Genomic DNA, 12,129 nt, shown 5'->3' on the forward strand with positions numbered 1-12,129 from the left:
TTCATGCAAGGAAATGCTCACGGAGAAAATGACCAGCTGGTGCTGTGTAGGGGCGCACGGAGCTCGCACGGTCGGGTCGCGGGGGGATGTGAGCCCTCACGCTTCACGTGGACGGCATCGCAGAGGGAACCCGACTCCCCTGTGCAGGCCCCCAGGCCCCAGGAGCAGACTGGGGTGTGGCGCCCCACGGAGGAGGCAGTAGAGAAGCGTCCGGAGCCCAGGCCGTCTCCTGGGGGTGGGATGGCTCAGTTTCCGAGTGGTGGACCGCCTGAACCCGTGTCCGTCTCTGTCCTCCTGTCCGTGTCAGGTGCGGGACCCGATGCAGCTGTCTGCCCTCCAGGCCCTCCTCCCCCGGACGCTCCCCACGCGGGTTTTCCCTTCATGCACATCTCGGCCCAGAGTGCCCGAGTCAGGAGGCGTCCCCGAACACAAGGCTGAAGGTGCCGCACAGCGTCCCCAGCGCACGGCCTCAGCTGGGTTCCTGCACAGCATTGACTACTGCCCGGGGGCTCCCTTAAGGGCATCTGTCTCTGAGGGGCTTTCTCTGACTCCTGTCTTCTGCCCCTTGATGGGAGAGGGCAGGGTGGAGAGGGACGGGCTCCCTGCAGGAGGTGGGGCTTCAGCGGCCGGCAAGGGGTTGCATCCCATGGGCTCAAAGGATTCCCCGCAAGCAAAGGCGCAGGGCCGCACGCTGAGCTCACGCAGGGCAAGGCCGCCAAGCTGCCATCGCGGGTGTGAACGTGGTGTCAGAGGGTGTGACAACACGCACAGGGTCGAGGGCTCATCTGTGCGCTGAGGGGCACGGACTGGATGCATGGGGGCCAGGGCTTTGAGGAAGGGTCTGTCCCCCAGTTGACACCGGCAGGTCACGTTTACCGAGGCCGAACGTGTGGCAGGCCCCGTGCCACGCGCTTTACGTGCAACCTCACTTCATCTCCCAGCACCCCAGCTCCCAGCCTGGAACAGCGGACCCTGCCCGGCAGGTAAACGAGGGCCCCGAGGTCACGGGGGTGGTTGGCTGCCGTGGCCGCGGTGCCTGCTCTGACCTCAGCCGCCCTCCCCACGGCTCCAGAGGACGCTGCACAGCCTGATGCTGTTGGGAATGGAGCACAGAAGGACAGAGGGAGGACGAAGCCGGGTCCGAGGTGAGCTCCCATGCGGCCACGTCCGCACTGTCCCACAGCTGCTAACCTGGATGTAGGCTTGGCCGGGAGCCGCCCTGCAGCCAGACCGGAGGAAAATCGTCGTGTGATTGAGTGTCTGAAGGAACGAGCCGGTAAGAGCGTGTCTGTGCCACGGCACGGGAGAAATCCCTCTTTGAGGCCATTATTAAGGGAACTTGTGTGACAAGGTCATTTCCTCAACGGTGTCCCCAGACTGAGTTACAATAGGGACGTGTATGGTATGCTTTCCCAGAATGCCCCATATTGTCATTCCTACAAGCCTCCCCCACTCCCTGGCCAGGGCCGGAAGGGGAGGAGACAGACATGTGGCTGCAAGCCAGGCACCTGTTAGGGGGTGCTGGAGAGTTCCAGGGCTGCCCGTGAGAGCAATACCCCCAAGGGGACCCCCGAAGATCATGCCTCCCGTGGCCATGTGGTCGTCATACTGTGAGCTGTGACAAGAAACGTGTGCTGGTCTGCAGAGCAGTTCTGGCACTGGGAGCTCCCCGGGAATTTCCTGAGAGCTGAGAATGGCAAAGGTGTCTTTTGTCATGTGAATGAGGTGGCTTGGGGGCGGGGGAGCCCACACCTGAGGATGGGGGCTGGTCACCAGAAGAACCCACTTGGGGGACAGAGGGCTGGAATTTTCCCTCTCTCCCCCTTCCCAGGACCTGAGAGGAGAGGGGCTGGAGAAGAGGGTCAGTCCCCAAGGGCCAGTGGTGCCACTGGGCCCAAGGCAGGAAGCCGTCACACCTCCTGTGGCACCTCCTGTGGCTCCTCCTCCCGTGGCTCCTCCTGTGGCCACTGCTGAGTGCAGCCTTGCCTGCCAGCCCTGATGTGGCCAGAGGAACGTTCCTCTGAGCTCTGTGAGCCGCGCTGGAACCCGAGGAGGGGTCGTGGGAACCCCTGACTTGTAACCGTGGCTCAGAAGCACAGGTGATGGCCCGGACTTGTGCCTGGGGTCTGGGCTGGGGGGTGCGGCCGGTCTCGTAGGACGGGGTCCTCAGCCCGTGGGGCCGGACTCTGTCTTCTGGTGGATGGCGTCACACCGAGTGCAATCAAAGGACACCCCCGGTGGCTTGGTGGGGTGAGGTAAACCCCCCAACCTGGACTGTAGTCAGAATCCTACTGAATCGGGTGCTGGACCCACAGAAGTCACAGAAAATGACCAGGTCACGAAGGTCATTTCAGCTCCTACCTGTATCCCTCAAACTGCCAGCCCGGAGGGGTCTAGCCCATCTACACGGAGACCCTCAGGCTACTCCGTGGAAAGTTCCCCGCAGAGAGGAACTGAGGCTGCAGACAGCAGCTGGGACAAAGTTGTCCCCACGTGGGTCCCTCTGCCTCCGTCAGCCCTTCAGAGGGCCACGGCCCGGCCAACATCCGACCGCAGCCACCTGGAAGGCCCCGGGCGGGCACCGTCCAGAACTCACATAGCATGTGAGCGCAAGAAATGGTGTGCCTAAGGCACTAAGCTTTGGGGCGTTTCGATCCCCAGCACGGGGCGACCACAGACACAGCAGCTGGGACACGATGAAGGCTCAAAAGGAAGCCGCTGCTGCCATCCCACGTTCTGACGGGCGTCCTAGGCGATGCGAGGGTGCACCCCTCTGGGCTCAGCCCCCACCCACAGAAGACGCCGCCGGGTGGGGAGTGGATGGCCGGCTGACACCCAGACCCTCGCTCTGACCGGGGCCCGAGCCCAGAGGCCGAGGCCAAGATACGCACGGTGATGACGGGGCAGGAGGCAGCTCTGTGCCTTTGAAGGACGCGGCCACCTAGCTCGGCCACGGGTGTCGGCGACCTCGCACGCCCTCCGCTGTGGCGCCTCCGCAGCTGTTGCCCAACCCCGTGCCTCCCGCAGCTGACAACGACATTGAGTGCAATTCCTTCCCGGGAGTTTCTTTGTTCTTTCAGCAGCTCTTTGTTTCTCTGATCCTCAAAGAGCCTCTGAAACCACAGGGACTGGGCTGAGGAAGGGTTAAGGACGTGGGGTTCAGCCTCAAGGAGCCCAATCAGGGCCCGTGCCTGGACGCGATGATTTGTGCACGGCTTCTCAGGGAGACACGACCCGGTTTCTCTGCGCTGCCCTGCTAAGAAGGCCCGGATTTCTACGCGTAAACGCTGCACCCCAAAGGCGGGCAGGGAGAGCAGGAAAGAACCGCTCTTCATCAACTTCTCGCTCCCTCACAGGATCGCACCCGGCTGAGCGCGATTTCCGCTCGAGTAGCCCAGCACAAAGCCCCGTCTGGGCCCCGGCCGCCTGGGGATTCCAGATTAGGCTCCGGGCACGGCCCCCCGAGCCTGGCTGTTGGGTCCTGCACGTAGGGCTGGTCCAGAAAGGCGCCCGTGGTGTGTGCTCCAGGAGGTCCTGGGCCCGCGTGCGCATTGCCCTTGACCTTCCTCCGTGAGGCTCTCTCGGTGGGGCCTGGGCTGGATGCTGCGGGGGTGGAGCCCTGCTCACGGCCGGCTGACCCTCCTCAGGTCCCCAGCCCTGGTTTCACGGCCGTGGGCGGGAGCGGACGAGTCGTGGAGGAGTGCTGTGAGCGAGCATGGTGTGTGCGGGGTGAGGGGGGATCCGAGCCAGCAGCAGGAGCCCTGAGCAGCATAGAGCTGTGCAGATGGTGAGCACAGAGCCGGCCACGGGCACAGGAAATGCAGCCCACGCCGCCCCGGGGTGCTGCCTGCCTGCTCCTGCCTGCACAGAGTTTGTGCCCCAGATTTTGCTGGAAACGTTGGAAATGGATGTGAGGCCCAGGGTCCACCCACTCCCGTATGGAGGCGGCCGGCGATGGTGCCCGGCTGCAGACTGTCCTCACCAATGGCCTGGAGCTCGTCACTCCATCCCGAGTGCAAGGCGCCCCCGTGCACCTGTTCCCCCAGGCGGATGCTGCATGACCCCCAGGAACAGGGCAATGGCGTTCAGAGTGGTGCAGCCAGATGGGCACCACCCACCTGACTCAGGAGCTGTGTTCTCACCATGCTGTTCCAGCCAGGGCACAAGACACCCCTCCAGGGGGAAGCTCACTGAGGTTGGAAATCTGCCTGGTTTTCTCCTTCCCGAGCAGCGGGCTCTCCTCCCCGAGCAGCGGGCTCTCCTCCCCAAGCAGGGACTCTCCTCCCCGAGCAGGGACTCTCCTCCCCGAGCACATGCCTAAAGGGCTCCAAACCCTCTAGCAATCACCCATCAGAGGCCGGGATTCTGTTCCGCTAGGCTAAGAACTGTTCACTGGTGTCCCATCACCGGCTTGAATTAATCCCTGAATCCCTAGCCTGCCCTGCAAAGCCTTCTCTGAATTGCCCCCGCCTGGTTTGGGCCTGTCTTCCCTCAGGGTCTGTGTGCCCCCCGCCCCCACTCCACTGTACCCCCACTCAGACGCTCCCCTCCCCAGCTGGAGGCAGGACAGCAGGGGTGAGGGCGTGAGCTTGGGCAATGCCGTGAGCCTCAGTGTCTGTGGCTATGAAACAGGGATAGCGATGCTTCCTGCTCCGTGGGGCTGGTAAGAGGGTTACATGTGGACACCTGGAGGGCGAGATACACAGCCAGCATGTGCCTCACTCCCAGTGACCAGGCACCGAGGGTCACTGTATGCTTCCCACAACACCCAGCATGACTGGGACTGCTGTCCCAGGACTATGATTATCGCCATCACTCTTGCCTCTTCCCCAGGGACCCAGGGTCTCCTTCCTCCTTCCAGGCCTGCCCTTACTCACCCCTGCCTTCCCCGCCTCTGCTGGGGTCTCAGAGCTGAGGCCTCTGCTGCCCACAGCACAGGGAGCCTGGACAGGTCCAGCGTCCCTGCCCGAGGCTTTCCCTGGGGAGGGAAGGTTGGGGCGGCCACACCTGGCCGGGACACGCGCGGTTTCACGTGACAACATCTAATGAGGTGTTCTCCCGCAAGGCTCTCTAAAGGTCCACCAGAATTCAAATCTGCTGGTGAAACCACATAAGCCACCTACAAAGGAAAGCGATCACTGTGCAAATACAGCAAAATGCCCACACATCAGAGCGAGTAAAATCGAGGGGCAGACGCTGAGATCTAGAAACACTAATTCAGGTAGGGATCATCACCCACCGTCCAGTGTCCTATCATGTGCTGCTCGGGTGCGGGGACACTGAGGCATGAAGAAGCCACCCCCACGGCGCCCCGGAAGTCAGACCGCAGGCCGTGGGCCCCCGCGGATGCTCTCTCCCCCTTGGTGGAGGCAATGTCAAGGTCAGAGAACAGCGGGTCCTGTCTGTGCGGGGTCCAGGGCGGTATAGCCAGTCTCTACAGCAGGGAGTCTTTCCAGACGCATCCTGGCATCTCACGTGGGACATCCTGGCTCCTGACGGGGAACATCCTGATATCTGACCTGGGGCGTCCTGGGCCCAGCCCGCAGCAGGTGGAGTGCCCGTGCGGGAGGTCACAACGGACGGGCAGGGGAATGGACGCTTCTCATGGGTGGTCGCCCCTCCAGGCACCTTGCAAGTCCTCTGCTCATGGGGCTCTCGCCGGGACCCTGAGACGGTCCTAGAGCAGGGGTGTCCCTGGGTACCGGTGACCCACCCGCACCCAGGACACAGGCAGTGAGCCGTGGAAAGCTGCGTGGCAGGTGAGTTCAGAGCTGGGAGTGTAACAGGGCGTCGTCTTCCACCCCCAGGCCCTCTCCTACAGGCAAGTCCGGAATCTCGGCGGGTCTGTGAACGTCAGCCCCACGGGCCACTGGTGTGAACAGACAGAGTGCTCTGAGAAATATGGGTTCCCAGGGCCGTGCAGAACGGCCACCTGAGGAACCCAGTGGCCACACTGCATGTGCAAGAACGCCCCGGGCAGCGTCTCGGAGAGTCTGGACCCCAGGACAGGCTGACCTGCCCCAACTTGTTCCGCTCGGGAACCTGATCTCCGCGCGCACAGGCTCTTGGACCCCGAGGACTCTGAAATGCCAGGCTTAGTAGCCGACCTCAGCTCTCTGCATTTGCGTACTCCCCGGCACCTCGACTGTCCCTCCGCGTGGCAATGGCCTTCTGCCTCCTATCAGAGCCCTTCGCACCCTAGACTAACCCCCTCCTGGAACCTGAGCTCCTTGAGGTCAGGGAGTTAGAGATGCTGAGCATAGAGACCGTCACTGCCTGAGCACTGTGTGTGCCCCACGCAGGTCTTTGGAGCTTGGCGGGGAATCTCCCAGCCCAGTCTCCCAGCAGCCGGGCCCGGAGGGGACCCTGCGTGTTCGGAGACACAGCTCCTAGTCTATGATACCGTAGAATAGGATGCCAGTGTTTTAGTAGAGCTTGCTGGCAGGCTGGGGTGGGAATAAAAGTCTCTCCTGTTAACCGGACACGGCAGGCGGCAGGGAAGCCTGCGTCGGAGGCAGGCAGCACTTGGAGGCCGGTTGTGCTGGTCCAGAGCCAGGAGGCCACATGGGAGGTGGGTGTAGGGGAGGGGGCGGAGAGTTGGGGGTGGTAGCCGGGCACAGAGGGGCAAGGTCAGGCGATTACTGACCGCTTAACTGGCCGGGGCTGGGAGGGGGGCACTGGTGTTGACGGCATTGGGTGCACGCCCCCACCCCCCGTCCCCAGCCCTGCCACACCGCTCCTACACAATCGCCCTTGAAAAGCAGGCCTGGTGTCCATCAGACGCTGTGCTGATGTCTGGTGGCTCCTGAGGAAAAGAATTCCCTGCAGAGGGGCTGATGGTCCCCAGGGCTTCTATCGTGTGGCCACGAAAGGTAGACACTCAGACACGCACTGCAAGGAGCAGGGACAGGAGGGTGCTGGCGGTTTCCAGCAACAGAGAGAAGCCCAAGCGACCGAGCAGAGAGAACGGGAATCACGTGCGTGTGCGAATCACGTTCTGAGCCTTCTGCGCCAGTTCAAGGTGAGCCGGGGCCTTATTCTCAGCACGCCGGGAAATGCTCCAGGGCCATCGGCCCAGCACGAGACCCCATCCTCTTTCAAGGGCAGCAGTGGACTCTTTCCCCGTCTTTCTAAGCACAGCGTGTGTCTGCCCAGGCAGCGCCATGAATGCCGTCCCCAGCCCAGTGAAGATTCCTGCCAGATAACAGCAGCCCACGCGTGTGCTGGGGAGTGTGCAGGGTCTCAGCAGAGAGCGTGCCTCTTGAGGGCAGGTATTTGCATCGGTTCCTTTAAGGCCGACTCCCCAGGGGCCCCCGTTCACTGATTAACCCCCTGAGCCTCCTGGCCTCCGATTCTCAGCCGAAATCCTTCCGAGCTCAGCTGGGGAATGTGTCCCGAGTCCCCACTTGGCTCAGAAGCACAAAGGCGATGCATCTGGGAGCAGGCTCGAGCATGTCTCCTGCACCCGAGCCTACAGCAGGGGTTACGGCCGTAGCAGAAGCTACATAGATATCATTAAGGGCAAGTGTAATTTACAGCTTCTTAAAGCAGTTTGGAGTTCAGAAAGGGAGAGAGAAGAGGAAGAAAAAATAGAAACAGTAGCCACGGCACTAATTTTACCAGACGCCCTGTGGTCTGGATTTTTAACACTTGCATTTCAAAGAGATCTGGAACCTCTTCCCCATTCATTGAGCGGTTACTTTGCAAACTCTGCTTGATTCCTGGGCTCATCATGAACTTTATGAATTTTGTATTTTTTACACCAGGGCTCTTTGAAGTTTTATCCTTAGAAAGCAAAAAAAAAAAAAAAAAAAAAAAAAAAAAAAAAAAAAAAACCCAACCCCACAAAACCTAAGTGGGACTTTTTTTTTAATAAAAAAGACTGTGCAGCTTCTACAAGTTCATATTGGACAACCGTTGATGGATTGAAACATAAACTTGAAAGTAAGTAGCTGTGTGGAAATTCACATGGGGCGACACTCATTCAGGAGAGTAAATTTGAGCTCTGCTGGGTGATGCTGACGAGGCATTACTGAGCTCCCAAAGCAAGACGCTCAAAGGTGTGGGTGATACAGTTTATTGTTGCAAAGCAATGACACAATAGAAAGCCTGCACATTTAGGTATGGGTGTGTGTGTGCATAGACGCACTTATATGCACGTGCGCTGTGCGCTCGGACGTGCGGCAGACACGACGGGTGTGCGTGCACAGGTGTGTGTGTGTGTGTGTGTGTGTGTGTGTGAAGTGGACAGTATGGATTTGCCGGAGTTGCAGGGGCGAGGGGAGGGGAGAACCGGGGGACGCCAATCAAGGAAAGAAATTTTAGAAAGGGCGCGTTTGGAAACATAGTGCGCTCTTACGCACCTTTTGTGAAGTACGCACAGCATGTATATAATAAATCAAATTTACAATTAAAAGGAAATGAGGGCTGGGTATCTCCCAGAGGATGAAAAAGAAGGAAATGATGTCTAAGAAAGTGGTTCATAAGTGGTGGAGTGAACCTCCGGATGAAATTATTACTGTTGTCAAAACCGCTTCAGTAATGCTGAAGAGTGTGGTCAGGCATGACGAGGACGCTGGCCTCTGGTCAACTCTGGGCAAACATTAACCACAGAACACTTCCCTCTTCTATCTGGATGTGCCCAGGCACTCATTTGGTCACCTCTGTTCTGGGGGGGCCCTCCCCATTAATTTGCTCACACAGTGCACAGTCTACTACCTTCTTCTCCCCAAAAGCCCACTCTAAAATGGCTCTGGGATGACCAGTGGACCCCTGGTTGTGGCCTGAGGCTCAAGGCTCCCCCTCCCAGAGGAAAGGTTGACCCACCTATAAGGCTGCTGGCCATCCATCAGCAGCAGGTGAGGCATGCTGGGGACAGGTCAGGGGGGTGACCTCCCAACTCACCTGGAGCGCCCCCCACTGGCCACTGCACCCTGGCTCACCCACCAGTGTGCCCATCACCTAGAGGTAGACACAGGTCCGTGCTTACCTCCCTGTGGTGGTGTGGCCGGTGGTTCCCAGGTGTAAGCGGGCTGGCAGAGCATTGGAATCCATGCCACGGTACCTGCAGGGCACACAGTGGTGTCAGAGGACAGGGAGACTGTCCTACTGGCAAGGAGGGTTGGGGACAAGTTGCCCGTGTGTGCCTGAGGCCAAGAATAAAGAACTCCCATGGGGCTTGGGGAAAGCATTGGGAGATGAAAATGGGAAAGAAGATGGACAAATGAGTTAAAGGCCAAAAATAAGACCAGAATCAAGCCTGGGGACAGCGGGTGCCACCACATTTTTCAGAGCAAGGAGCATCAGAGGGCGCCTGCTTTCCCAGCAGCCTAGAAAGTGGCTCGGAGGGGCCAGAGCTGCAGAGGACAGGGGACACCAGGCCTCAGTCAGCCAGCAGGGGACGATTGTTTGGGGATTGGGAGTGCACTTATGGTGGTGAGCCCTGAGTGATGGACGGAGTGACGGACAGAGCAGCTGAGTTACTAGGTTTACACCTGACACCAGTATAACGCTGGATGTTAATTACAGTCCGCAAAACCAGTCAGTCAGCAATCTCCTCCACCCCCCCAAAAAGAGAGAGACTTGTTTAGATGCCAGTGTTCTTGTCCCTAGGGTGACAAAATCCTCCCCCCAGAATCTTCTATCCTGAAACTCTCTGTGTGACCCCAACAAGATCCTGTCTCCGTTATTAGGCAGAAAGTTGAAAGCTGCATAGGCAAGTGCCAACCCAACGCTCTGTCCCTTGACAAGCTTGATGAGACCCTGTGCCACCACCACATGGTGTATCCTTTTCAAACGGAGTCTCCAAGGTGCGTTTCTCTGGGCCTGTGAGTGAAGGAGTTGCTGCTTCTCCAGACCCCCGGATCGCTTGGGTTGGGGCACACTGAGGGAAGGACTCGGAGCGTCGGCGTAAACACAACGGGGATGAGAAATTTCTGATGTGCACGTGATGGAGACCCGATTAACCTTCCCTTGTGAGGCAACTGGCAGCTGGTCGGAACACGAAACCACAGTTTTCAGGACACTGGGCATCCGGCAGCATGGACGCTGATTCTGGAGAGGTAGAAAACAAGGGTGGAGGACCAGCGGCTGCCCACCCAGAGGGGTTTCCAGATTACAGCAAATCCCACTGGCTCTGGGGTCCAGCAGATGGGGCTGACCTCCCAGGAAGGCCAAGGCAGCCAGAATCTGCCAGGCACAGTGTCAGAGAGACACCCGGGGGACTAGAATGTTCTCCCCCAGACCCAGTACCGAGTCCTGATCCGCACCTGCCTGCCAGGAGACTGCCCAACACCAGGGGCGAAAGTGGAAGTTTCATCAACAGCAGCCCCAGACATGCACGCGGGGATGGGGCTCCTGCTCTGCCCACCAGAACAGAAAACCCCATCACTTACAGGGCATTCGGCACGGCACTGAGAACAGTTTTGACTGGGTAATGAGAAGAAACAGACCGAACACCGGCCACGACAAGAACATTAGTGACCAAGTAAATGAAGATATAAAGGGAATTCCAGTCTGTGCATCCGAGGGCCTGGAGGGAAGATGGCTTGTGTTCAACAGAGACATGGAACACCAAACCGATCCCACGTGAGATTGGAAACTCCAGCGTCTGATGTGAAACGTATTCCATGAAGGATTAGCAGCAGATCAGGCAGAGCAGAAAAGCTGCTTAGCAAACCTGAGGAAACAGCTCCAGAGATGGTCTGACACCAAGCAGTGTATCAGCAGGCCGTGAGCGGATTCAGGAGACCTAATTTATGTGTGTCCGAGTCCCTGAGCGCGCCGGGGGAGGACAGAGGAAGGATAGAGGCAGTATTTAAAGAAATAGCACCTGGAAAGAAATTCAAGTTCGATGAGAACAATAAACCTACAGATCCATGAAGCTCAAAGAACCCCGAGTACAATAAACATGGAGGCAGTCACGTCAAAGAGTATCAGTCAGTTGCTTCCAGGCAAGGACTAAGCTACTTTGTAACAGTAGCTAGACAAGTGGGGACTTTCCTTCCAGAAACACAGAGGAGACATAATCTTCTCTATTCCTTCCACTAAGAACACCTCCAATCCCTGCCTGCTATACATAAAACCATCATAATACAATTCTGAAGCTGACAGGACAGACTGGCTAGGAACCTTGGGACTGACACAAGGGAACAGTAACGAGTCGCTGGTATTTATTTATTCGTTCATTTTGCGTCGTTAGCCCAGACTGGCTACCGGAGAAGCCACGACCCAGAAGTGCCAACAAGCACAGATAAAAAGCCCCAACAAATTCCCACTCCCTTGAACCAAAGAACCAGGAAGGAGTGGCCTAGCAAGACAGAAAGCTTTAGGCAAGAAGGGCTCTACTCCAGCTAAACACCAGAGGAAACCCAGTGACCCAGACCCACCGGTGCCATGGAAGATGCAGGGAGACCCCAGACTCCCTCTGTCGGCAGGTGGTAGTGAGACGCTCCAGCTCCTCCAGCCCACTGGGGTCTTGTCCAAGAGCTGAGTAGGAAAACCCTGCTTCCCCACCCCCAGTGTCAGTGGGGAACCCCACCCCCAACAGAGTAATGAGAAACCTCTCCCCCTCCCCAGTGGGGTGGCATCAGAAAAGGCCTGGGGGGGTCAGGACTTTTCCCACCACACAGTGGACAGGAAGCCCCCTCCCCACCCCACATGTCAAAGCCGGCCAGGTGGGGGCAGTAAGAAAGCACCATATCCCCTTTGCAGCCAAGGTGGTGTCCACAGAGGCCTAAGGGAGAGCCTGAACCCCCATCCGTTCAGGACGAGGGGCTCCTGTCCCCCAAGAGTCAGTGGAGGCCAGTTGGAGATCTGGATTTCCACCCAGTAGAGAGGTGGGGCCCACCTTTCCCCACCAGGGAGGCTTCAGAGAAGGCCTACCAAATACAGATTCAGTAAGACTGAGGATCTCATACAATCATATCCAGAATGTCCAGTTTTCAATCGAAAATCACTCGTCATACCAAGAACCATTAAGATTTCAACTTGAATGAGAAAAGACAATCGACAGCTGCCAACCTTAAGAGGACACAGATGTTACAATTGTCTAAAAAAAAAGGATATTTAAAAAGCCATCATCAGAAATGCTTCAATGAGCAATTTCAATCATTTAAGACAAATGAAAAA

Source organism: Prionailurus viverrinus, chromosome B4, assembly GCF_022837055.1.
Source record: "Prionailurus viverrinus isolate Anna chromosome B4, UM_Priviv_1.0, whole genome shotgun sequence".
NCBI lineage: Eukaryota > Metazoa > Chordata > Mammalia > Carnivora > Felidae > Prionailurus > Prionailurus viverrinus.